The following is a 22277-nucleotide window of genomic DNA, read 5'->3' on the forward strand; positions in this document are numbered from 1 at the left end:
GCTCTTACAGGCATTACTCGTTTAATGTGCTATATAGGTCACATAGTCGCACCAATATTCAGCCGTTTCATAGACATCTCGTTTTTAATACAAACGTAGAAACTACACCCCTGAGCCTATCGCTGTTACTTCCTCGGCGAGAAACGCTTATTACAGAAAATTTAGACTAAACGAAGGTTCCACCGAGATTCGAACTCGGATCGCTGGATTCAGAGTCCAGAGTGCTAACCGTTACACCATGGAACCAGACAGGAGAATGGGACTCGTAAATGCACTTAGCAGTGTTCTGACGTACTTCAGACACTTCCTACTTGCATTTTTTAACATAATTGACACGATCGAGCATTATAAAACTTAATCTGGGCAATGTTTGCACTTGCAGCCGATGACTGCATTTCCTGTGCGTCTATATGGCAGCGCTGAGTAGCAGTGTGTGGAAACGAAAGACAGGGACGGACGTAAAGCAATCAGTACGAATAAGAAAGTATGCAGGGCCTCTGGTAGCTCAGTTGGTAGAGCGGTGGACTGTAGTGGAAGATTCACAGTTATCCATAGGTCGCTGGTTCAAATCCGGCCCAGAGGACTGTTTTTCTAATCTCAGGAGCAAAGAGGCTCCAGAGCATGCCCACTCGGTCAGAACCTCCCTATGTTTTAAACCTATTTTAAAGGAAATTCATTTGCTCAGCTTCTAGTAGCTAGTTGATAATCATGGGATTCTTAGCCTTCGTAGGATAATGATATTTCTTCGAATTATAGTAAAATTGCTTGCTCTTACAGGCATTACTCGTTTAATGTGCTATATAGGTCACATAGTCGCACCAATATTCAGCCGTTTCATAGACATCTCGTTTTTAATACAAACGTAGAAACTACACCCCTGAGCCTATCGCTGTTACTTCCTCGGCGAGAAACGCTTATTACAGAAAATTTAGACTAAACGAAGGTTCCACCGAGATTCGAACTCGGATCGCTGGATTCAGAGTCCAGAGTGCTAACCGTTACACCATTTTTTTTTTTTTTTTTTTTTTTTTTTTTTTTTTTTTTTTTTTTTTTTTTTGGGCCTCCGCACACAGCCCATCCATACGCTCACCTTTTTGTGCCTTCTTCGGCTAGCTTCTGCGCTTTTTTTGGAGATTTTTTTTATTATTTTTAATTTTTTTTTATTTTTATTTTTTTTATATATATATTTTGCGGTGGTATATCTCAGGATCACTACCTCTCAAGCTCGTCTTCACTTAGTAATGGCATGAATGTTTCCGTGTCGTTCTGCTTTCATCGATGTTTGAGTTGCTTGAAGGCTTGATTCAATGTTGACATCTCTTAGCGTTGAGAGTATGTTCGCCGAGATGGCCGCCGTGCTGTTTCCTTGCAGTTATTCACTAAAGTAACTGGTGTGTTCCTTGAGTTGGTGGAGAGAAAATCAACAAGAGCATATGTTTCTCTTTCAGCATCATAGATAATAAGGAGAAAATAAAGGTCCGTGTTGAGGAAAACGGGTATCTGGAAAGAAATACTGCCTCGTCTGAGTGAAACTTCATCAAATTAAACTATACGTGTCTTCTGGGGAACGTAAAGAAACAGAAATAAATATTGGCTCCACAAGTTTAGCATCCTGTTGCATGCTGCTTCTCTTCGGCCTTAGGTGCACACATTGTACCAACCATGAAACAATAAAGTCCGGAGAACTGACAAAGAGATACCCTGATAATAGAAGAAAAAAATAAAAAGCAATAATCGTACTCAATAGTTCGCACACTTAAAGTTTTCCATCATTCAAAGCAACGGTGAGAAATTTCTGAAATTTTTCTTTATATTTTCGTAATCGTTTGATCGCGTAATATTCGGCAATAAGATACATATGAAAATCAGAAAGTGTAGGCGTTTTAGTCGTCAGCATATAATAGAGGTACTGTCCAATTAACCAGGTATAGCTATTATTTTTAGATTTCGGAAATAATTGCCAGTCCGGGTGGAGTATATCCTGCAGTTGTATTGCGGATGGCGACGTTCTATTAATAAGAGCCAGTTTCATTCTCGTCCAGTTCCAGATTTGCGTTTGATCTCTGCAGTATAATATGTGTTGCAACGTTTCCACATGTCCACATGCGTCGCAAGTCGGCGTAGGCCGTAATTGGATCTTACACAATTTCTCCCCCGTGGGCATCACCTCGTTCACAACATCATACCACAAGGAACGTACTCGGGACCGAAGAAGAGGAGTGCTGATATTCATCCAAATTTGTCGCCAGTTCTTGCGAGGATACTTCATTTCTATAGAGTTATTCTGTTGCCGATTCGTAAATACACTGTAGACAGCCGCAGCAGTGAATGTTTGCAGGTGTTGATGCACGTAGCTGGACTCCACGTAATATCGGCGAATATGAACGAGCTCGAGATGGATAGGTCCAACATTTATCGGTGGCGTCATATCCGGTGGTCGTAACTGCTGGAACAGACGTGCCGTAAGACCTGTCTGACTACATCGTAAGATCCTTGATGTTCGAGCTAGAAAAATCGCTAAGCACTGTAATTCAACATCTTTAAGGGCTAGACCACCTTTATAGTGAGGTAAAGCGGTAGCCTTGAAAGCGACTTTAAAAATATTACCTCGCCAAACGTACCAGCCTGCAAGAGCTAAAATTCTGTTTGCAATATCGGTAGGAATAGGGAGAACAGCGGCAACATGGTAAATCTTGCTGAGAACATAATAATTGACGAAATGTGCTCTCTGAATCCTATCTAAAGACCGCATATTGTGCTCTCGAATCAAAGCTCGAAGGACGTTGAGCTTCTGTTCCCAATTCACTCTCACCATTTCCCGCGGATTCGAAGTGAGAATCAAACCAAGGTGCTTGAGTTGGTTGGTTGCCTCTAACCAAACGGTGTTCGCAAAGCGAGCCTGCGGACCTAAATGCAAGACTTTGGATTTCCGTTCGTTAAGGCGTGCACCGCAGGCGCTGGCATACTGTTGTACAAGCCGTCGCACGGTGTCGAAATCTTCGTTGTTGTTGATAAGGACGCTAATATCGTCCGCATAGGCATGACAGACGGTCTTTGTATTCAGCGTTTGAAGACCCGGTAAGGTGACGCAAAACGTCTTCAGTAGTGGCTCTATAGCAATGGCGAAAAGAGTCGTAGAAAGCGGGCACCCTTGTCGCAAACCTTGTTGAATGGGCACAGGGGCTGTTAACTGGCCGTTGAATTTCACGCGGGAAGACGTATTGCAGATACAGTTTCTTATTATCTGTACGAATTGCTGGTTGAAACCCAGTTTTTCCACCGTTCTGAACAGAAATCCGTGGTTAGTCCTATCAAATGCCTTATCGAAGTCAAAAAAGACTATTGCCAACGTGGTCTTGCAAATCCAAGTCAAATATGCAATATCTCGGTATTCGCACAGGGCGTCTATCATTGATCGGCCAGTAACCACGTTCATGTGATATGAACCAAGAACTTTACGAAGGACTGGCTTGAGTCTGGCATTGATAATCCTAGTAAAGATTTTGAAATCTGCATTGAGTAGGGTGATTGGTCGTAAGTTATTGAGTGAAGTCCCCGGTGACGGTTTGGAGACTAAGACTATCATGCCCTCAGTAAACTGCGATGGAAGAGCAGTATTCATTAACAATTCATTATACATGATAGTCAGTTCGTCGCCGAAAACATCCCAGTACCGAAGATAAAATTCAATCGGCAAACCGTCTAAGCCTGCAGCTTTTCCTTTCGCCGCAGACGTAATGATAGACTTCACTTCGAAGTTAGTTATGGTTGCCAGGAGCTGTGCGTGGTCGTCCGGATCCACCGATGCCGTAATGTTAGACAAAAATTCCTCTCCCGCCTCTACATCTGTGTCATGCAGTGAGTAAAGTTGCCGGAAATGATTCCGAATAAAAGTCTTAAGCTCGCCTTGCTCATCATAAACACGACCTTCGTCATCTGTCAGTTGAGTAATGATTTTTTGTCTGCCCCTTTTAGCTTCCCGTATGACGTGGTACAAGGACGCAGACTCATTAAAGGTGTCATCGGAAGAGCGTGCCCGGACTTGGGCTCCCGCCAGAGACTCACGAACCAAAGCGGTGATTTTGGCTTTGGTACGTTTAATGCGTAGGAGATTGCCAGGCAGTACAGAGGAATCGTTATACAACTGGCGGAGAGCGGTAAAATAAAACTCCAACGTCTGTTTCTTCCAGTACGCCTTAGCCCTGGCAAACTGACAAATACATTTCTTTATGTGCGGCTTCACTAACTCCGTCCACCAATGAACACGCTCCCTATATCTTTGTCGTCGCTGGAGGCACCATTGCCACGTTGCAATAAGATCCTTCTTCAGGTCGCCGTCGTTCAACAGGGCGACGTTCAGTTGCCAGACGCCTCGACCCAAAAAGGTTTTCTGCGAGACATGCCGAAGCGTGATGTGATACGCACAGTGGTCGCTAAAATTAACAGGCCATATTTCACAATCCCTGGCAGCGCTTAAAATGTCTTTAGATACATAAAACCTATCCAGGCGACTAGCGGAGGCAGCGGTAACATACGTATATCCGGCGACCTGCGGGCGAAGTGAGCACCAGGTATCTTGTAAGTCCAGCCCATCAATTAAATCTCGCAACTCCAAACAAAAATTAAAATTCGGACACTGGTCTTCTCTGCGTACAACACAATTAAAATCGCCGCCCAATAAAATCCTCGAACAACCACAGGATAATAATGGTACAATTTCATCGCGATAAAAAACACTCCTATCCCTTCGGCCTGTAGATCCAGTCGGGGCGTAGACGTTGATCAAAAGCAAATCTTCGAATTGTACGACAATCCCTCTACCCGTTTCTAAAATCGCTCGAGGTCTGCAAGTGATGCCCGCTTTGTACAAAATTGCAGTCCCTGCCTCATCGCCGATATTGATGATGGCCTCATAGCCCGTGACATTCCCGACCTTGGGTGTGACGACTTCTTGTAAGAAAACGATATCTATATCGGCGGCGTACATATAGTCAGTCAAACATTTTAATTTGACATCAGATGTTATTCGATTTATATTAGCAGTTGCAATTTTGTAATCCCGCATAAGAAAGGGCAATACTATGTTATTGCGTATCGTCGGCCCAGGACGGCTGCTTGCTCGACCCCGGCGGGGGAGTGGTATCCATAAAAGCATCGTGTCCAGAACTGTCGACATGCATCACCACATCGGTCTCCTCTGAATGCTGCACGACCTGTACTCCATCGTCTGTAACGATTCTCTCACATTCATCGGTCCGGAACTGCTTGATTGTACGTTGCAGTTTCTGTTCAAGAGTACGAGTTTCCTCGTCACTCTGCTTACGGACCGATTTCTTTTGTCGTCCTTTCTTCTGAGGACGGACGTCCTCAACGTGTTCGTTGATGTCGGGTTTCGCAGCGGTAAGAGTAGCACCCGCGGGAGACTGTTCGTTGCCGGAAACTGCGCTTAGCGGAGAAGACACTTCAAGGGGATGGGAAACTCGCGGCTGGTTACCAGAGTCCTCAGGTGGAAGACTCTCCGCAGATGGGTGCAGATGTTGATTGGGCAATCCTGGCGGAAGTTCCACACGGACCACGCCAGCATCAGAAGGGCGCGAATTTCCGGCCCCGTCGATTGCATAGTTGTCCACGTCAGAATCAACGGGCAGTCGGCTCGCCGTAGCTGTGTTTACATCGGCGGCGGTCACGTCAGGCACAACCTCAGGCGCGTGCAGCTGTGGCGCGCTAACGACAGACGGACCGACAAGGCTCTCGGCATACGTCGGCCTATTGCCATCCTGCCCTGCTGCAAGGTCATCACGTTGTCGCAAAACACGACGCACTGGTTTAGCACGGGGACACGCGGCCTTCAGATGGTCCGTAGAGCCACAAAGTACACAAGTACGTGGTTGCCCCTCGTACATAACGAGTGCCCGGAAGCCTTGTATCACGACATTCGACGGGATATGCTTCGAGAGGTCAATTCGCGCTACCCTGACACCATTATCCACATTGAAGTGTTTAAGTCCACTCCACTGCTCTTGGTGAATGTCCAATACGTTCCCATACTGGGACAGACATTGCCGAATACGTGCAAGTTCAATTTCAAATGGTAGGTTGAACACACGGACCGTGCGCAGACCTAACCCAGCATGGGTAACGACAACTTTACAAATTTCACCATCAGAATTAACGAACTCGGCAGTACCCTTAGTTAAGTCCATTACACGTAAACAAGGCTCGTCACTAACAAGTTTCACGTAGACAGCATTCGCCAGGAAATCGTATGAAAATCCTAAAACTTCCTCGTCTGTAAGACTCAATCTGTCGAAGAAGAAATCGACTAATTCGTGGACCTGTGGTCGGCTAAAACCGAACGGGAATTGGAAACGCAACGTGTAACGGCGTAACTGATCATCCATGGCAAAGGCCATGATGTACTTACAAGGCCCAACCAGCTGCAGGCGCCGCCAAACACGCGCGGAGCGAGCACTCCGGCACGTCTGCACACGGCCGCTGCTGCGGCGGAACTGTTACACCATGGAACCAGACAGGAGAATGGGACTCGTAAATACACTTAGCAGTGTTCTGACGTACTTCAGACACTTCCTACTTGCATTTTTTAACATAATTGACACGATCGAGCATTATAAAACTTAATCTGGGCAATGTTTGCACTTGCAGCCGATGACTGCATTTCCTGTGCGTCTATATGGCAGCGCTGAGTAGCAGTGTGTGGAAACGAAAGACAGGGACGGACGTAAAGCAATCAGTACGAATAAGAAAGTATGCAGGGCCTCTGGTAGCTCAGTTGGTAGAGCGGTGGACTGTAGTGGAAGATTCACAGTTATCCATAGGTCGCTGGTTCAAATCCGGCCCAGAGGACTGTTTTTCTAATCTCAGGAGCAAAGAGGCTCCAGAGCATGCCCACTCGGTCAGAACCTCTCTATGTTTTAAACCTATTTTAAAGGAAATTCATTTGCTCAGCTTCTAGTAGCTAGTTGATAATCATGGGATTCTTAGCCTTCGTAGGATAATGATATTTCTTCGAATTATAGTAAAATTGCTTGCTCTTACAGGCATTACTCGTTTAATGTGCTATATAGGTCACATAGTCGCACCAATATTCAGCCGTTTCATAGACATCTCGTTTTTAATACAAACGTAGAAACTACACCCCTGAGCCTATCGCTGTTACTTCCTCGGCGAGAAACGCTTATTACAGAAAATTTAGACTAAACGAAGGTTCCACCGAGATTCGAACTCGGATCGCTGGATTCAGAGTCCAGAGTGCTAACCGTTACACCATGGAACCAGACAGGAGAATGGGACTCGTAAATACACTTAGCAGGGTTCTGACGTACTTCAGACACTTCCTACTTGCATTTTTTAACATAATTGACACGATCGAGCATTATAAAACTTAATCTGGGCAATGTTTGCACTTGCAGCCGATGACTGCATTTCCTGTGCGTCTATATGGCAGCGCTGAGTAGCAGTGTGTGGAAACGAAAGACAGGGACGGACGTAAAGCAATCAGTACGAATAAGAAAGTATGCAGGGCCTCTGGTAGCTCAGTTGGTAGAGCGGTGGACTGTAGTGGAAGATTCACAGTTATCCATAGGTCGCTGGTTCAAATCCGGCCCAGAGGACTGTTTTTCTAATCTCAGGAGCAAAGAGGCTCCAGAGCATGCCCACTCGGTCAGAACCTCCCTATGTTTTAAACCTATTTTAAAGGAAATTCATTTGCTCAGCTTCTAGTAGCTAGTTGATAATCATGGGATTCTTAGCCTTCGTAGGATAATGATATTTCTTCGAATTATAGTAAAATTGCTTGCTCTTACAGGCATTACTCGTTTAATGTGCTATATAGGTCACATAGTCGCACCAATATTCAGCCGTTTCATAGACATCTCGTTTTTAATACAAACGTAGAAACTACACCCCTGAGCCTATCGCTGTTACTTCCTCGGCGAGAAACGCTTATTACAGAAAATTTAGACTAAACGAAGGTTCCACCGAGATTCGAACTCGGATCGCTGGATTCAGAGTCCAGAGTGCTAACCGTTACACCATGGAACCAGACAGGAGAATGGGACTCGTAAATACACTTAGCAGTGTTCTGACGTACTTCAGACACTTCCTACTTGCATTTTTTAACATAATTGACACGATCGAGCATTATAAAACTTAATCTGGGCAATGTTTGCACTTGCAGCCGATGACTGCATTTCCTGTGCGTCTATATGGCAGCGCTGAGTAGCAGTGTGTGGAAACGAAAGACAGGGACGGACGTAAAGCAATCAGTACGAATAAGAAAGTATGCAGGGCCTCTGGTAGCTCAGTTGGTAGAGCGGTGGACTGTAGTGGAAGATTCACAGTTATCCATAGGTCGCTGGTTCAAATCCGGCCCAGAGGACTGTTTTTCTAATCTCAGGAGCAAAGAGGCTCCAGAGCATGCCCACTCGGTCAGAACCTCCCTATGTTTTAAACCTATTTTAAAGGAAATTCATTTGCTCAGCTTCTAGTAGCTAGTTGATAATCATGGGATTCTTAGCCTTCGTAGGATAATGATATTTCTTCGAATTATAGTAAAATTGCTTGCTCTTACAGGCATTACTCGTTTAATGTGCTATATAGGTCACATAGTCGCACCAATATTCAGCCGTTTCATAGACATCTCGTTTTTAATACAAACGTAGAAACTACACCCCTGAGCCTATCGCTGTTACTTCCTCGGCGAGAAACGCTTATTACAGAAAATTTAGACTAAACGAAGGTTCCACCGAGATTCGAACTCGGATCGCTGGATTCAGAGTCCAGAGTGCTAACCGTTACACCATGGAACCAGACAGGAGAATGGGACTCGTAAATACACTTAGCAGTGTTCTGACGTACTTCAGACACTTCCTACTTGCATTTTTTAACATAATTGACACGATCGAGCATTATAAAACTTAATCTGGGCAATGTTTGCACTTGCAGCCGATGACTGCATTTCCTGTGCGTCTATATGGCAGCGCTGAGTAGCAGTGTGTGGAAACGAAAGACAGGGACGGACGTAAAGCAATCAGTACGAATAAGAAAGTATGCAGGGCCTCTGGTAGCTCAGTTGGTAGAGCGGTGGACTGTAGTGGAAGATTCACAGTTATCCATAGGTCGCTGGTTCAAATCCGGCCCAGAGGACTGTTTTTCTAATCTCAGGAGCAAAGAGGCTCCAGAGCATGCCCACTCGGTCAGAACCTCCCTATGTTTTAAACCTATTTTAAAGGAAATTCATTTGCTCAGCTTCTAGTAGCTAGTTGATAATCATGGGATTCTTAGCCTTCGTAGGATAATGATATTTCTTCGAATTATAGTAAAATTGCTTGCTCTTACAGGCATTACTCGTTTAATGTGCTATATAGGTCACATAGTCGCACCAATATTCAGCCGTTTCATAGACATCTCGTTTTTAATACAAACGTAGAAACTACACCCCTGAGCCTATCGCTGTTACTTCCTCGGCGAGAAACGCTTATTACAGAAAATTTAGACTAAACGAAGGTTCCACCGAGATTCGAACTCGGATCGCTGGATTCAGAGTCCAGAGTGCTAACCGTTACACCATGGAACCAGACAGGAGAATGGGACTCGTAAATACACTTAGCAGTGTTCTGACGTACTTCAGACACTTCCTACTTGCATTTTTTAACATAATTGACACGATCGAGCATTATAAAACTTAATCTGGGCAATGTTTGCACTTGCAGCCGATGACTGCATTTCCTGTGCGTCTATATGGCAGCGCTGAGTAGCAGTGTGTGGAAACGAAAGACAGGGACGGACGTAAAGCAATCAGTACGAATAAGAAAGTATGCAGGGCCTCTGGTAGCTCAGTTGGTAGAGCGGTGGACTGTAGTGGAAGATTCACAGTTATCCATAGGTCGCTGGTTCAAATCCGGCCCAGAGGACTGTTTTTCTAATCTCAGGAGCAAAGAGGCTCCAGAGCATGCCCACTCGGTCAGAACCTCCCTATGTTTTAAACCTATTTTAAAGGAAATTCATTTGCTCAGCTTCTAGTAGCTAGTTGATGATCATGGTATTCTTAGCCTTCGTAGGATAATGATATTTCTTCGAATTATAGTAAAATTGCTTGCTCTTACAGGCATTACTCGTTTAATGTGCTATATAGGTCACATAGTCGCACCAATATTCAGCCGTTTCATAGACATCTCGTTTTTAATACAAACGTAGAAACTACACCCCTGAGCCTATCGCTGTTACTTCCTCGGCGAGAAACGCTTATTACAGAAAATTTAGACTAAACGAAGGTTCCACCGAGATTCGAACTCGGATCGCTGGATTCAGAGTCCAGAGTGCTAACCGTTACACCATGGAACCAGACAGGAGAATGGGACTCGTAAATACACTTAGCAGTGTTCTGACGTACTTCAGACACTTCCTACTTGCATTTTTTAACATAATTGACACGATCGAGCATTATAAAACTTAATCTGGGCAATGTTTGCACTTGCAGCCGATGACTGCATTTCCTGTGCGTCTATATGGCAGCGCTGAGTAGCAGTGTGTGGAAACGAAAGACAGGGACGGACGTAAAGCAATCAGTACGAATAAGAAAGTATGCAGGGCCTCTGGTAGCTCAGTTGGTAGAGCGGTGGACTGTAGTGGAAGATTCACAGTTATCCATAGGTCGCTGGTTCAAATCCGGCCCAGAGGACTGTTTTTCTAATCTCAGGAGCAAAGAGGCTCCAGAGCATGCCCACTCGGTCAGAACCTCCCTATGTTTTAAACCTATTTTAAAGGAAATTCATTTGCTCAGCTTCTAGTAGCTAGTTGATAATCATGGGATTCTTAGCCTTCGTAGGATAATGATATTTCTTCGAATTATAGTAAAATTGCTTGCTCTTACAGGCATTACTCGTTTAATGTGCTATATAGGTCACATAGTCGCACCAATATTCAGCCGTTTCATAGACATCTCGTTTTTAATACAAACGTAGAAACTACACCCCTGAGCCTATCGCTGTTACTTCCTCGGCGAGAAACGCTTATTACAGAAAATTTAGACTAAACGAAGGTTCCACCGAGATTCGAACTCGGATCGCTGGATTCAGAGTCCAGAGTGCTAACCGTTACACCATGGAACCAGACAGGAGAATGGGACTCGTAAATACACTTAGCAGTGTTCTGACGTACTTCAGACACTTCCTACTTGCATTTTTTAACATAATTGACACGATCGAGCATTATAAAACTTAATCTGGGCAATGTTTGCACTTGCAGCCGATGACTGCATTTCCTGTGCGTCTATATGGCAGCGCTGAGTAGCAGTGTGTGGAAACGAAAGACAGGGACGGACGTAAAGCAATCAGTACGAATGAGAAAGTATGCAGGGCCTCTGGTAGCTCAGTTGGTAGAGCGGTGGACTGTAGTGGAAGATTCACAGTTATCCATAGGTCGCTGGTTCAAATCCGGCCCAGAGGACTGTTTTTCTAATCTCAGGAGCAAAGAGGCTCCAGAGCATGCCCACTCGGTCAGAACCTCCCTATGTTTTAAACCTATTTTAAAGGAAATTCATTTGCTCAGCTTCTAGTAGCTAGTTGATAATCATGGGATTCTTAGCCTTCGTAGGATAATGATATTTCTTCGAATTATAGTAAAATTGCTTGCTCTTACAGGCATTACTCGTTTAATGTGCTATATAGGTCACATAGTCGCACCAATATTCAGCCGTTTCATAGACATCTCGTTTTTAATACAAACGTAGAAACTACACCCCTGAGCCTATCGCTGTTACTTCCTCGGCGAGAAACGCTTATTACAGAAAATTTAGACTAAACGAAGGTTCCACCGAGATTCGAACTCGGATCGCTGGATTCAGAGTCCAGAGTGCTAACCGTTACACCATGGAACCAGACAGGAGAATGGGACTCGTAAATACACTTAGCAGTGTTCTGACGTACTTCAGACACTTCCTACTTGCATTTTTTAACATAATTGACACGATCGAGCATTATAAAACTTAATCTGGGCAATGTTTGCACTTGCAGCCGATGACTGCATTTCCTGTGCGTCTATATGGCAGCGCTGAGTAGCAGTGTGTGGAAACGAAAGACAGGGACGGACGTAAAGCAATCAGTACGAATGAGAAAGTATGCAGGGCCTCTGGTAGCTCAGTTGGTAGAGCGGTGGACTGTAGTGGAAGATTCACAGTTATCCATAGGTCGCTGGTTCAAATCCGGCCCAGAGGACTGTTTTTCTAATCTCAGGAGCAAAGAGGCTCCAGAGCATGCCCACTCGGTCAGAACCTCCCTATGTTTTAAACCTATTTTAAAGGAAATTCATTTGCTCAGCTTCTAGTAGCTAGTTGATAATCATGGGATTCTTAGCCTTCGTAGGATAATGATATTTCTTCGAATTATAGTAAAATTGCTTGCTCTTACAGGCATTACTCGTTTAATGTGCTATATAGGTCACATAGTCGCACCAATATTCAGCCGTTTCATAGACATCTCGTTTTTAATACAAACGTAGAAACTACACCCCTGAGCCTATCGCTGTTACTTCCTCGGCGAGAAACGCTTATTACAGAAAATTTAGACTAAACGAAGGTTCCACCGAGATTCGAACTCGGATCGCTGGATTCAGAGTCCAGAGTGCTAACCGTTACACCATGGAACCAGACAGGAGAATGGGACTCGTAAATACACTTAGCAGTGTTCTGACGTACTTCAGACACTTCCTACTTGCATTTTTTAACATAATTGACACGATCGAGCATTATAAAACTTAATCTGGGCAATGTTTGCACTTGCAGCCGATGACTGCATTTCCTGTGCGTCTATATGGCAGCGCTGAGTAGCAGTGTGTGGAAACGAAAGACAGGGACGGACGTAAAGCAATCAGTACGAATGAGAAAGTATGCAGGGCCTCTGGTAGCTCAGTTGGTAGAGCGGTGGACTGTAGTGGAAGATTCACAGTTATCCATAGGTCGCTGGTTCAAATCCGGCCCAGAGGACTGTTTTTCTAATCTCAGGAGCAAAGAGGCTCCAGAGCATGCCCACTCGGTCAGAACCTCCCTATGTTTTAAACCTATTTTAAAGGAAATTCATTTGCTCAGCTTCTAGTAGCTAGTTGATAATCATGGGATTCTTAGCCTTCGTAGGATAATGATATTTCTTCGAATTATAGTAAAATTGCTTGCTCTTACAGGCATTACTCGTTTAATGTGCTATATAGGTCACATAGTCGCACCAATATTCAGCCGTTTCATAGACATCTCGTTTTTAATACAAACGTAGAAACTACACCCCTGAGCCTATCGCTGTTACTTCCTCGGCGAGAAACGCTTATTACAGAAAATTTAGACTAAACGAAGGTTCCACCGAGATTCGAACTCGGATCGCTGGATTCAGAGTCCAGAGTGCTAACCGTTACACCATGGAACCAGACAGGAGAATGGGACTCGTAAATACACTTAGCAGTGTTCTGACGTACTTCAGACACTTCCTACTTGCATTTTTTAACATAATTGACACGATCGAGCATTATAAAACTTAATCTGGGCAATGTTTGCACTTGCAGCCGATGACTGCATTTCCTGTGCGTCTATATGGCAGCGCTGAGTAGCAGTGTGTGGAAACGAAAGACAGGGACGGACGTAAAGCAATCAGTACGAATGAGAAAGTATGCAGGGCCTCTGGTAGCTCAGTTGGTAGAGCGGTGGACTGTAGTGGAAGATTCACAGTTATCCATAGGTCGCTGGTTCAAATCCGGCCCAGAGGACTGTTTTTCTAATCTCAGGAGCAAAGAGGCTCCAGAGCATGCCCACTCGGTCAGAACCTCCCTATGTTTTAAACCTATTTTAAAGGAAATTCATTTGCTCAGCTTCTAGTAGCTAGTTGATAATCATGGGATTCTTAGCCTTCGTAGGATAATGATATTTCTTCGAATTATAGTAAAATTGCTTGCTCTTACAGGCATTACTCGTTTAATGTGCTATATAGGTCACATAGTCGCACCAATATTCAGCCGTTTCATAGACATCTCGTTTTTAATACAAACGTAGAAACTACACCCCTGAGCCTATCGCTGTTACTTCCTCGGCGAGAAACGCTTATTACAGAAAATTTAGACTAAACGAAGGTTCCACCGAGATTCGAACTCGGATCGCTGGATTCAGAGTCCAGAGTGCTAACCGTTACACCATGGAACCAGACAGGAGAATGGGACTCGTAAATACACTTAGCAGTGTTCTGACGTACTTCAGACACTTCCTACTTGCATTTTTTAACATAATTGACACGATCGAGCATTATAAAACTTAATCTGGGCAATGTTTGCACTTGCAGCCGATGACTGCATTTCCTGTGCGTCTATATGGCAGCGCTGAGTAGCAGTGTGTGGAAACGAAAGACAGGGACGGACGTAAAGCAATCAGTACGAATGAGAAAGTATGCAGGGCCTCTGGTAGCTCAGTTGGTAGAGCGGTGGACTGTAGTGGAAGATTCACAGTTATCCATAGGTCGCTGGTTCAAATCCGGCCCAGAGGACTGTTTTTCTAATCTCAGGAGCAAAGAGGCTCCAGAGCATGCCCACTCGGTCAGAACCTCCCTATGTTTTAAACCTATTTTAAAGGAAATTCATTTGCTCAGCTTCTAGTAGCTAGTTGATAATCATGGGATTCTTAGCCTTCGTAGGATAATGATATTTCTTGGAATTATAGTAAAATTGCTTGCTCTTACAGGCATTACTCGTTTAATGTGCTATATTGGTCACATAGTCGCACCAATATTCAGCCGTTTCATAGACATCTCGTTTTTAATACAAACGTAGAAACTACACCCCTGAGCCTATCGCTGTTACTTCCTCGGCGAGAAACGCTTATTACAGAAAATTTAGACTAAACGAAGGTTCCACCGAGATTCGAACTCGGATCGCTGGATTCAGAGTCCAGAGTGCTAACCGTTACACCATGGAACCAGACAGGAGAATGGGACTCGTAAATACACTTAGCAGTGTTCTGACGTACTTCAGACACTTCCTACTTGCATTTTTTAACATAATTGACACGATCGAGCATTATAAAACTTAATCTGGGCAATGTTTGCACTTGCAGCCGATGACTGCATTTCCTGTGCGTCTATATGGCAGCGCTGAGTAGCAGTGTGTGGAAACGAAAGACAGGGACGGACGTAAAGCAATCAGTACGAATAAGAAAGTATGCAGGGCCTCTGGTAGCTCAGTTGGTAGAGCGGTGGACTGTAGTGGAAGATTCACAGTTATCCATAGGTCGCTGGTTCAAATCCGGCCCAGAGGACTGTTTTTCTAATCTCAGGAGCAAAGAGGCTCCAGAGCATGCCCACTCGGTCAGAACCTCCCTATGTTTTAAACCTATTTTAAAGGAAATTCATTTGCTCAGCTTCTAGTAGCTAGTTGATAATCATGGGATTCTTAGCCTTCGTAGGATAATGATATTTCTTCGAATTATAGTAAAATTGCTTGCTCTTACAGGCATTACTCGTTTAATGTGCTATATAGGTCACATAGTCGCACCAATATTCAGCCGTTTCATAGACATCTCGTTTTTAATACAAACGTAGAAACTACACCCCTGAGCCTATCGCTGTTACTTCCTCGGCGAGAAACGCTTATTACAGGAAATTTAGACTAAACGAAGGTTCCACCGAGATTCGAACTCGGATCGCTGGATTCAGAGTCCAGAGTGCTAACCGTTACACCATGGAACCAGACAGGAGAATGGGACTCGTAAATACACTTAGCAGTGTTCTGACGTACTTCAGACACTTCCTACTTGCATTTTTTAACATAATTGACACGATCGAGCATTATAAAACTTAATCTGGGCAATGTTTGCACTTGCAGCCGATGACTGCATTTCCTGTGCGTCTATATGGCAGCGCTGAGTAGCAGTGTGTGGAAACGAAAGACAGGGACGGACGTAAAGCAATCAGTACGAATAAGAAAGTATGCAGGGCCTCTGGTAGCTCAGTTGGTAGAGCGGTGGACTGTAGTGGAAGATTCACAGTTATCCATAGGTCGCTGGTTCAAATCCGGCCCAGAGGACTGTTTTTCTAATCTCAGGAGCAAAGAGGCTCCAGAGCATGCCCACTCGGTCAGAACCTCCCTATGTTTTAAACCTATTTTAAAGGAAATTCATTTGCTCAGCTTCTAGTAGCTAGTTGATAATCATGGGATTCTTAGCCTTCGTAGGATAATGATATTTCTTCGAATTATAGTAAAATTGCTTGCTCTTACAGGCATTACTCGTTTAATGTGCTATATAGGTCACATAGTCGCACCAATATTCAGCCGTTTCATAGACATCTCGTTTTTAATACAAACGTAGAAACTACACCCCTGAGCCTATCGCTGTTACTTCCTCGGCGAGAAACGCTTATTACAGAAAATTTAGACTAAACGAAGGTTCCACCGAGATTCGAACTCGGATCGCTGGATTCAGAGTCCTGAGTGCTAACCGTTACACCATGGAACCAGACAGGAGAATGAGACTCGTAAATACACTTAGCAGTGTTCTGACGTACTTCAGACACTTCCTACTTGCATTTTTTAACATAATTGACACGATCGAGCATTATAAAACTTAATCTGGGCAATGTTTGCACTTGCAGCCGATGACTGCATTTCCTGTGCGTCTATATGGCAGCGCTGAGTAGCAGTGTGTGGAAACGAAAGACAGGGACGGACGTGAAGCAATCAGTACGAATAAGAAAGTATGCAGGGCCTCTGGTAGCTCAGTTGGTAGAGCGGTGGACTGTAGTGGAAGATTCACAGTTATCCATAGGTCGCTGGTTCAAATCCGGCCCAGAGGACTGTTTTTCTAATCTCAGGAGCAAAGAGGCTCCAGAGCATGCCCACTCGGTCAGAACCTCCCTATGTTTTAAACCTATTTTAAAGGAAATTCATTTGCTCAGCTTCTAGTAGCTAGTTGATAATCATGGGATTCTTAGCCTTCGTAGGATAATGATATTTCTTCGAATTATAGTAAAATTGCTTGCTCTTACAGGCATTACTCGTTTAATGTGCTATATAGGTCACATAGTCGCACCAATATTCAGCCGTTTCATAGACATCTCGTTTTTAATACAAACGTAGAAACTACACCCCTGAGCCTATCGCTGTTACTTCCTCGGCGAGAAACGCTTATTACAGAAAATTTAGACTAAACGAAGGTTCCACCGAGATTCGAACTCGGATCGCTGGATTCAGAGTCCAGAGTGCTAACCGTTACACCATGGAACCAGACAGGAGAATGGGACTCGTAAATACACTTAGCAGTGTTCTGACGTACTTCAGACACTTCCTACTTGCATTTTTTAACATAATTGACACGATCGAGCATTATAAAACTTAATCTGGGCAATGTTTGCACTTGCAGCCGATGACTGCATTTCCTGTGCGTCTATATGGCAGCGCTGAGTAGCAGTGTGTGGAAACGAAAGACAGGGACGGACGTAAAGCAATCAGTACGAATAAGAAAGCATGCAGGGCCTCTGGTAGCTCAGTTGGTAGAGCGGTGGACTGTAGTGGAAGATTCACAGTTATCCATAGGTCGCTGGTTCAAATCCGGCCCAGAGGACTGTTTTTCTAATCTCAGGAGCAAAGAGGCTCCAGAGCATGCCCACTCGGTCAGAACCTCCCTATGTTTTAAACCTATTTTAAAGGAAATTCATTTGCTCAGCTTCTAGTAGCTAGTTGATAATCATGGGATTCTTAGCCTTCGTAGGATAATGATATTTCTTCGAATTATAGTAAAATTGCTTGCTCTTACAGGCATTACTCGTTTAATGTGCTATATAGGTCACATAGTCGCACCAATATTCAGCCGTTTCATAGACATCTCGTTTTTAATACAAACGTAGAAACTACACCCCTGAGCCTATCGCTGTTACTTCCTCGGCGAGAAACGCTTATTACAGAAAATTTAGACTAAACGAAGGTTCCACCGAGATTCGAACTCGGATCGCTGGATTCAGAGTCCAGAGTGCTAACCGTTACACCATGGAACCAGACAGGAGAATGGGACTCGTAAATACACTTAGCAGTGTTCTGACGTACTTCAGACACTTCCTACTTGCATTTTTTAACATAATTGACACGATCGAGCATTATAAAACTTAATCTGGGCAATGTTTGCACTTGCAGCCGATGACTGCATTTCCTGTGCGTCTATATGGCAGCGCTGAGTAGCAGTGTGTGGAAACGAAAGACAGGGACGGACGTAAAGCAATCAGTACGAATAAGAAAGTATGCAGGGCCTCTGGTAGCTCAGTTGGTAGAGCGGTGGACTGTAGTGGAAGATTCACAGTTATCCATAGGTCGCTGGTTCAAATCCGGCCCAGAGGACTGTTTTTCTAATCTCAGGAGCAAAGAGGCTCCAGAGCATGCCCACTCGGTCAGAACCTCCCTATGTTTTAAACCTATTTTAAAGGAAATTCATTTGCTCAGCTTCTAGTAGCTAGTTGATAATCATGGGATTCTTAGCCTTCGTAGGATAATGATATTTCTTCGAATTATAGTAAAATTGCTTGCTCTTACAGGCATTACTCGTTTAATGTGCTATATAGGTCACATAGTCGCACCAATATTCAGCCGTTTCATAGACATCTCGTTTTTAATACAAACGTAGAAACTACACCCCTGAGCCTATCGCTGTTACTTCCTCGGCGAGAAACGCTTATTACAGAAAATTTAGACTAAACGAAGGTTCCACCGAGATTCGAACTCGGATCGCTGGATTCAGAGTCCAGAGTGCTAACCGTTACACCATGGAACCAGACAGGAGAATGGGACTCGTAAATACACTTAGCAGTGTTCTGACGTACTTCAGACACTTCCTACTTGCATTTTTTAACATAATTGACACGATCGAGCATTATAAAACTTAATCTGGGCAATGTTTGCACTTGCAGCCGATGACTGCATTTCCTGTGCGTCTATATGGCAGCGCTGAGTAGCAGTGTGTGGAAACGAAAGACAGGGACGGACGTAAAGCAATCAGTACGAATGAGAAAGTATGCAGGGCCTCTGGTAGCTCAGTTGGTAGAGCGGTGGACTGTAGTGGAAGATTCACAGTTATCCATAGGTCGCTGGTTCAAATCCGGCCCAGAGGACTGTTTTTCTAATCTCAGGAGCAAAGAGGCTCCAGAGCATGCCCACTCGGTCAGAACCTCCCTATGTTTTAAACCTATTTTAAAGGAAATTCATTTGCTCAGCTTCTAGTAGCTAGTTGATAATCATGGGATTCTTAGCCTTCGTAGGATAATGATATTTCTTCGAATTATAGTAAAATTGCTTGCTCTTACAGGCATTACTCGTTTAATGTGCTATATAGGTCACATAGTCGCACCAATATTCAGCCGTTTCATAGACATCTCGTTTTTAATACAAACGTAGAAACTACACCCCTGAGCCTATCGCTGTTACTTCCTCGGCGAGAAACGCTTATTACAGAAAATTTAGACTAAACGAAGGTTCCACCGAGATTCGAACTCGGATCGCTGGATTCAGAGTCCAGAGTGCTAACCGTTACACCATGGAACCAGACAGGAGAATGGGACTCGTAAATACACTTAGCAGTGTTCTGACGTACTTCAGACACTTCCTACTTGCATTTTTTAACATAATTGACACGATCGAGCATTATAAAACTTAATCTGGGCAATGTTTGCACTTGCAGCCGATGACTGCATTTCCTGTGCGTCTATATGGCAGCGCTGAGTAGCAGTGTGTGGAAACGAAAGACAGGGACGGACGTAAAGCAATCAGTACGAATAAGAAAGTATGCAGGGCCTCTGGTAGCTCAGTTGGTAGAGCGGTGGACTGTAGTGGAAGATTCACAGTTATCCATAGGTCGCTGGTTCAAATCCGGCCCAGAGGACTGTTTTTCTAATCTCAGGAGCAAAGAGGCTCCAGAGCATGCCCACTCGGTCAGAACCTCCCTATGTTTTAAACCTATTTTAAAGGAAATTCATTTGCTCAGCTTCTAGTAGCTAGTTGATAATCATGGGATTCTTAGCCTTCGTAGGATAATGATATTTCTTCGAATTATAGTAAAATTGCTTGCTCTTACAGGCATTACTCGTTTAATGTGCTATATAGGTCACATAGTCGCACCAATATTCAGCCGTTTCATAGACATCTCGTTTTTAATACAAACGTAGAAACTACACCCCTGAGCCTATCGCTGTTACTTCCTCGGCGAGAAACGCTTATTACAGAAAATTTAGACTAAACGAAGGTTCCACCGAGATTCGAACTCGGATCGCTGGATTCAGAGTCCAGAGTGCTAACCGTTACACCATGGAACCAGACAGGAGAATGGGACTCGTAAATACACTTAGCAGTGTTCTGACGTACTTCAGACACTTCCTACTTGCATTTTTTAACATAATTGACACGATCGAGCATTATAAAACTTAATCTGGGCAATGTTTGCACTTGCAGCCGATGACTGCATTTCCTGTGCGTCTATATGGCAGCGCTGAGTAGCAGTGTGTGGAAACGAAAGACAGGGACGGACGTAAAGCAATCAGTACGAATGAGAAAGTATGCAGGGCCTCTGGTAGCTCAGTTGGTAGAGCGGTGGACTGTAGTGGAAGATTCACAGTTATCCATAGGTCGCTGGTTCAAATCCGGCCCAGAGGACTGTTTTTCTAATCTCAGGAGCAAAGAGGCTCCAGAGCATGCCCACTCGGTCAGAACCTCCCTATGTTTTAAACCTATTTTAAAGGAAATTCATTTGCTCAGCTTCTAGTAGCTAGTTGATAATCATGGGATTCTTAGCCTTCGTAGGATAATGATATTTCTTCGAATTATAGTAAAATTGCTTGCTCTTACAGGCTTTACTCGTTTAATGTGCTATATAGGTCACATAGTCGCACCAATATTCAGCCGTTTCATAGACATCTCGTTTTTAATACAAACGTAGAAACTACACCCCTGAGCCTATCGCTGTTACTTCCTCGGCGAGAAACGCTTATTACAGAAAATTTAGACTAAACGAAGGTTCCACCGAGATTCGAACTCGGATCGCTGGATTCAGAGTCCAGAGTGCTAACCGTTACACCATGGAACCAGACAGGAGAATGGGACTCGTAAATACACTTAGCAGTGTTCTGACGTACTTCAGACACTTCCTACTTGCATTTTTTAACATAATTGACACGATCGAGCATTATAAAACTTAATCTGGGCAATGTTTGCACTTGCAGCCGATGACTGCATTTCCTGTGCGTCTATATGGCAGCGCTGAGTAGCAGTGTGTGGAAACGAAAGACAGGGACGGACGTAAAGCAATCAGTACGAATAAGAAAGTATGCAGGGCCTCTGGTAGCTCAGTTGGTAGAGCGGTGGACTGTAGTGGAAGATTCACAGTTATCCATAGGTCGCTGGTTCAAATCCGGCCCAGAGGACTGTTTTTCTAATCTCAGGAGCAAAGAGGCTCCAGAGCATGCCCACTCGGTCAGAACCTCCCTATGTTTTAAACCTATTTTAAAGGAAATTCATTTGCTCAGCTTCTAGTAGCTAGTTGATAATCATGGGATTCTTAGCCTTCGTAGGATAATGATATTTCTTCGAATTATAGTAAAATTGCTTGCTCTTACAGGCATTACTCGTTTAATGTGCTATATAGGTCACATAGTCGCACCAATATTCAGCCGTTTCATAGACATCTCGTTTTTAATACAAACGTAGAAACTACACCCCTGAGCCTATCGCTGTTACTTCCTCGGCGAGAAACGCTTATTACAGAAAATTTAGACTAAACGAAGGTTCCACCGAGATTCGAACTCGGATCGCTGGATTCAGAGTCCAGAGTGCTAACCGTTACACCATGGAACCAGACAGGAGAATGGGACTCGTAAATACACTTAGCAGTGTTCTGACGTACTTCAGACACTTCCTACTTGCATTTTTTAACATAATTGACACGATCGAGCATTATAAAACTTAATCTGGGCAATGTTTGCACTTGCAGCCGATGACTGCATTTCCTGTGCGTCTATATGGCAGCGCTGAGTAGCAGTGTGTGGAAACGAAAGACAGGGACGGACGTAAAGCAATCAGTACGAATAAGAAAGTATGCAGGGCCTCTGGTAGCTCAGTTGGTAGAGCGGTGGACTGTAGTGGAAGATTCACAGTTATCCATAGGTCGCTGGTTCAAATCCGGCCCAGAGGACTGTTTTTCTAATCTCAGGAGCAAAGAGGCTCCAGAGCATGCCCACTCGGTCAGAACCTCCCTATGTTTTAAA

The 22277-nt window shown here is 44.1% G+C and overlaps 43 non-coding genes across 43 annotated transcripts; 22 read left to right on the plus strand and 21 right to left on the minus strand.

Moving 5' to 3' along the window:
• Window positions 1-174: 174 nt before the first annotated feature.
• Trnaq-cug lies at window positions 175-246 on the minus strand. Its single transcript has one exon. It is a non-coding gene; the product is annotated as a tRNA-Gln (tRNA).
• Window positions 247-494: 248 nt separating this feature from the next.
• On the plus strand, window positions 495-583 carry Trnay-gua. Its single transcript is given in 2 exon segments — window positions 495-531; window positions 548-583. It is a non-coding gene; the product is annotated as a tRNA-Tyr (tRNA).
• Window positions 584-6775: 6192 nt separating this feature from the next.
• On the plus strand, window positions 6776-6864 carry Trnay-gua. The gene is given in 2 exon segments: window positions 6776-6812; window positions 6829-6864. It is a non-coding gene; the product is annotated as a tRNA-Tyr (tRNA).
• Window positions 6865-7222: 358 nt separating this feature from the next.
• On the minus strand, window positions 7223-7294 carry Trnaq-cug. The gene has a single exon. It is a non-coding gene; the product is annotated as a tRNA-Gln (tRNA).
• Window positions 7295-7542: 248 nt separating this feature from the next.
• Trnay-gua lies at window positions 7543-7631 on the plus strand. Its single transcript is given in 2 exon segments — window positions 7543-7579; window positions 7596-7631. It is a non-coding gene; the product is annotated as a tRNA-Tyr (tRNA).
• A 358-nt stretch (window positions 7632-7989) lies between these two features.
• Window positions 7990-8061, minus strand: Trnaq-cug. The gene has a single exon. It is a non-coding gene; the product is annotated as a tRNA-Gln (tRNA).
• A 248-nt stretch (window positions 8062-8309) lies between these two features.
• Trnay-gua lies at window positions 8310-8398 on the plus strand. The gene is given in 2 exon segments: window positions 8310-8346; window positions 8363-8398. It is a non-coding gene; the product is annotated as a tRNA-Tyr (tRNA).
• A 358-nt stretch (window positions 8399-8756) lies between these two features.
• Trnaq-cug lies at window positions 8757-8828 on the minus strand. Its single transcript has one exon. It is a non-coding gene; the product is annotated as a tRNA-Gln (tRNA).
• A 248-nt stretch (window positions 8829-9076) lies between these two features.
• Trnay-gua lies at window positions 9077-9165 on the plus strand. Its single transcript is given in 2 exon segments — window positions 9077-9113; window positions 9130-9165. It is a non-coding gene; the product is annotated as a tRNA-Tyr (tRNA).
• Window positions 9166-9523: 358 nt separating this feature from the next.
• Window positions 9524-9595, minus strand: Trnaq-cug. The gene has a single exon. It is a non-coding gene; the product is annotated as a tRNA-Gln (tRNA).
• Window positions 9596-9843: 248 nt separating this feature from the next.
• On the plus strand, window positions 9844-9932 carry Trnay-gua. Its single transcript is given in 2 exon segments — window positions 9844-9880; window positions 9897-9932. It is a non-coding gene; the product is annotated as a tRNA-Tyr (tRNA).
• A 358-nt stretch (window positions 9933-10290) lies between these two features.
• On the minus strand, window positions 10291-10362 carry Trnaq-cug. The gene has a single exon. It is a non-coding gene; the product is annotated as a tRNA-Gln (tRNA).
• A 248-nt stretch (window positions 10363-10610) lies between these two features.
• Window positions 10611-10699, plus strand: Trnay-gua. The gene is given in 2 exon segments: window positions 10611-10647; window positions 10664-10699. It is a non-coding gene; the product is annotated as a tRNA-Tyr (tRNA).
• A 358-nt stretch (window positions 10700-11057) lies between these two features.
• Trnaq-cug lies at window positions 11058-11129 on the minus strand. Its single transcript has one exon. It is a non-coding gene; the product is annotated as a tRNA-Gln (tRNA).
• Window positions 11130-11377: 248 nt separating this feature from the next.
• Trnay-gua lies at window positions 11378-11466 on the plus strand. The gene is given in 2 exon segments: window positions 11378-11414; window positions 11431-11466. It is a non-coding gene; the product is annotated as a tRNA-Tyr (tRNA).
• A 358-nt stretch (window positions 11467-11824) lies between these two features.
• On the minus strand, window positions 11825-11896 carry Trnaq-cug. Its single transcript has one exon. It is a non-coding gene; the product is annotated as a tRNA-Gln (tRNA).
• Window positions 11897-12144: 248 nt separating this feature from the next.
• Trnay-gua lies at window positions 12145-12233 on the plus strand. Its single transcript is given in 2 exon segments — window positions 12145-12181; window positions 12198-12233. It is a non-coding gene; the product is annotated as a tRNA-Tyr (tRNA).
• Window positions 12234-12591: 358 nt separating this feature from the next.
• Trnaq-cug lies at window positions 12592-12663 on the minus strand. The gene has a single exon. It is a non-coding gene; the product is annotated as a tRNA-Gln (tRNA).
• Window positions 12664-12911: 248 nt separating this feature from the next.
• Window positions 12912-13000, plus strand: Trnay-gua. Its single transcript is given in 2 exon segments — window positions 12912-12948; window positions 12965-13000. It is a non-coding gene; the product is annotated as a tRNA-Tyr (tRNA).
• Window positions 13001-13358: 358 nt separating this feature from the next.
• Trnaq-cug lies at window positions 13359-13430 on the minus strand. The gene has a single exon. It is a non-coding gene; the product is annotated as a tRNA-Gln (tRNA).
• A 248-nt stretch (window positions 13431-13678) lies between these two features.
• Window positions 13679-13767, plus strand: Trnay-gua. The gene is given in 2 exon segments: window positions 13679-13715; window positions 13732-13767. It is a non-coding gene; the product is annotated as a tRNA-Tyr (tRNA).
• A 358-nt stretch (window positions 13768-14125) lies between these two features.
• Trnaq-cug lies at window positions 14126-14197 on the minus strand. The gene has a single exon. It is a non-coding gene; the product is annotated as a tRNA-Gln (tRNA).
• Window positions 14198-14445: 248 nt separating this feature from the next.
• On the plus strand, window positions 14446-14534 carry Trnay-gua. Its single transcript is given in 2 exon segments — window positions 14446-14482; window positions 14499-14534. It is a non-coding gene; the product is annotated as a tRNA-Tyr (tRNA).
• Window positions 14535-14892: 358 nt separating this feature from the next.
• Window positions 14893-14964, minus strand: Trnaq-cug. The gene has a single exon. It is a non-coding gene; the product is annotated as a tRNA-Gln (tRNA).
• A 248-nt stretch (window positions 14965-15212) lies between these two features.
• Trnay-gua lies at window positions 15213-15301 on the plus strand. Its single transcript is given in 2 exon segments — window positions 15213-15249; window positions 15266-15301. It is a non-coding gene; the product is annotated as a tRNA-Tyr (tRNA).
• Window positions 15302-15659: 358 nt separating this feature from the next.
• Trnaq-cug lies at window positions 15660-15731 on the minus strand. The gene has a single exon. It is a non-coding gene; the product is annotated as a tRNA-Gln (tRNA).
• Window positions 15732-15979: 248 nt separating this feature from the next.
• Window positions 15980-16068, plus strand: Trnay-gua. Its single transcript is given in 2 exon segments — window positions 15980-16016; window positions 16033-16068. It is a non-coding gene; the product is annotated as a tRNA-Tyr (tRNA).
• Window positions 16069-16426: 358 nt separating this feature from the next.
• On the minus strand, window positions 16427-16498 carry Trnaq-cug. Its single transcript has one exon. It is a non-coding gene; the product is annotated as a tRNA-Gln (tRNA).
• A 248-nt stretch (window positions 16499-16746) lies between these two features.
• On the plus strand, window positions 16747-16835 carry Trnay-gua. The gene is given in 2 exon segments: window positions 16747-16783; window positions 16800-16835. It is a non-coding gene; the product is annotated as a tRNA-Tyr (tRNA).
• A 358-nt stretch (window positions 16836-17193) lies between these two features.
• Window positions 17194-17265, minus strand: Trnaq-cug. The gene has a single exon. It is a non-coding gene; the product is annotated as a tRNA-Gln (tRNA).
• A 248-nt stretch (window positions 17266-17513) lies between these two features.
• On the plus strand, window positions 17514-17602 carry Trnay-gua. Its single transcript is given in 2 exon segments — window positions 17514-17550; window positions 17567-17602. It is a non-coding gene; the product is annotated as a tRNA-Tyr (tRNA).
• Window positions 17603-17960: 358 nt separating this feature from the next.
• Trnaq-cug lies at window positions 17961-18032 on the minus strand. Its single transcript has one exon. It is a non-coding gene; the product is annotated as a tRNA-Gln (tRNA).
• A 248-nt stretch (window positions 18033-18280) lies between these two features.
• Trnay-gua lies at window positions 18281-18369 on the plus strand. The gene is given in 2 exon segments: window positions 18281-18317; window positions 18334-18369. It is a non-coding gene; the product is annotated as a tRNA-Tyr (tRNA).
• A 358-nt stretch (window positions 18370-18727) lies between these two features.
• Trnaq-cug lies at window positions 18728-18799 on the minus strand. Its single transcript has one exon. It is a non-coding gene; the product is annotated as a tRNA-Gln (tRNA).
• A 248-nt stretch (window positions 18800-19047) lies between these two features.
• On the plus strand, window positions 19048-19136 carry Trnay-gua. Its single transcript is given in 2 exon segments — window positions 19048-19084; window positions 19101-19136. It is a non-coding gene; the product is annotated as a tRNA-Tyr (tRNA).
• A 358-nt stretch (window positions 19137-19494) lies between these two features.
• Window positions 19495-19566, minus strand: Trnaq-cug. Its single transcript has one exon. It is a non-coding gene; the product is annotated as a tRNA-Gln (tRNA).
• A 248-nt stretch (window positions 19567-19814) lies between these two features.
• Trnay-gua lies at window positions 19815-19903 on the plus strand. The gene is given in 2 exon segments: window positions 19815-19851; window positions 19868-19903. It is a non-coding gene; the product is annotated as a tRNA-Tyr (tRNA).
• A 358-nt stretch (window positions 19904-20261) lies between these two features.
• On the minus strand, window positions 20262-20333 carry Trnaq-cug. Its single transcript has one exon. It is a non-coding gene; the product is annotated as a tRNA-Gln (tRNA).
• Window positions 20334-20581: 248 nt separating this feature from the next.
• On the plus strand, window positions 20582-20670 carry Trnay-gua. The gene is given in 2 exon segments: window positions 20582-20618; window positions 20635-20670. It is a non-coding gene; the product is annotated as a tRNA-Tyr (tRNA).
• Window positions 20671-21028: 358 nt separating this feature from the next.
• Trnaq-cug lies at window positions 21029-21100 on the minus strand. The gene has a single exon. It is a non-coding gene; the product is annotated as a tRNA-Gln (tRNA).
• A 248-nt stretch (window positions 21101-21348) lies between these two features.
• Trnay-gua lies at window positions 21349-21437 on the plus strand. Its single transcript is given in 2 exon segments — window positions 21349-21385; window positions 21402-21437. It is a non-coding gene; the product is annotated as a tRNA-Tyr (tRNA).
• A 358-nt stretch (window positions 21438-21795) lies between these two features.
• Window positions 21796-21867, minus strand: Trnaq-cug. The gene has a single exon. It is a non-coding gene; the product is annotated as a tRNA-Gln (tRNA).
• A 248-nt stretch (window positions 21868-22115) lies between these two features.
• On the plus strand, window positions 22116-22204 carry Trnay-gua. The gene is given in 2 exon segments: window positions 22116-22152; window positions 22169-22204. It is a non-coding gene; the product is annotated as a tRNA-Tyr (tRNA).
• Window positions 22205-22277: the final 73 nt, after the last annotated feature.

This window comes from Schistocerca piceifrons, unplaced genomic scaffold (assembly GCF_021461385.2).
Source record: "Schistocerca piceifrons isolate TAMUIC-IGC-003096 unplaced genomic scaffold, iqSchPice1.1 HiC_scaffold_1763, whole genome shotgun sequence".
Lineage (NCBI taxonomy): Eukaryota > Metazoa > Arthropoda > Insecta > Orthoptera > Acrididae > Schistocerca > Schistocerca piceifrons.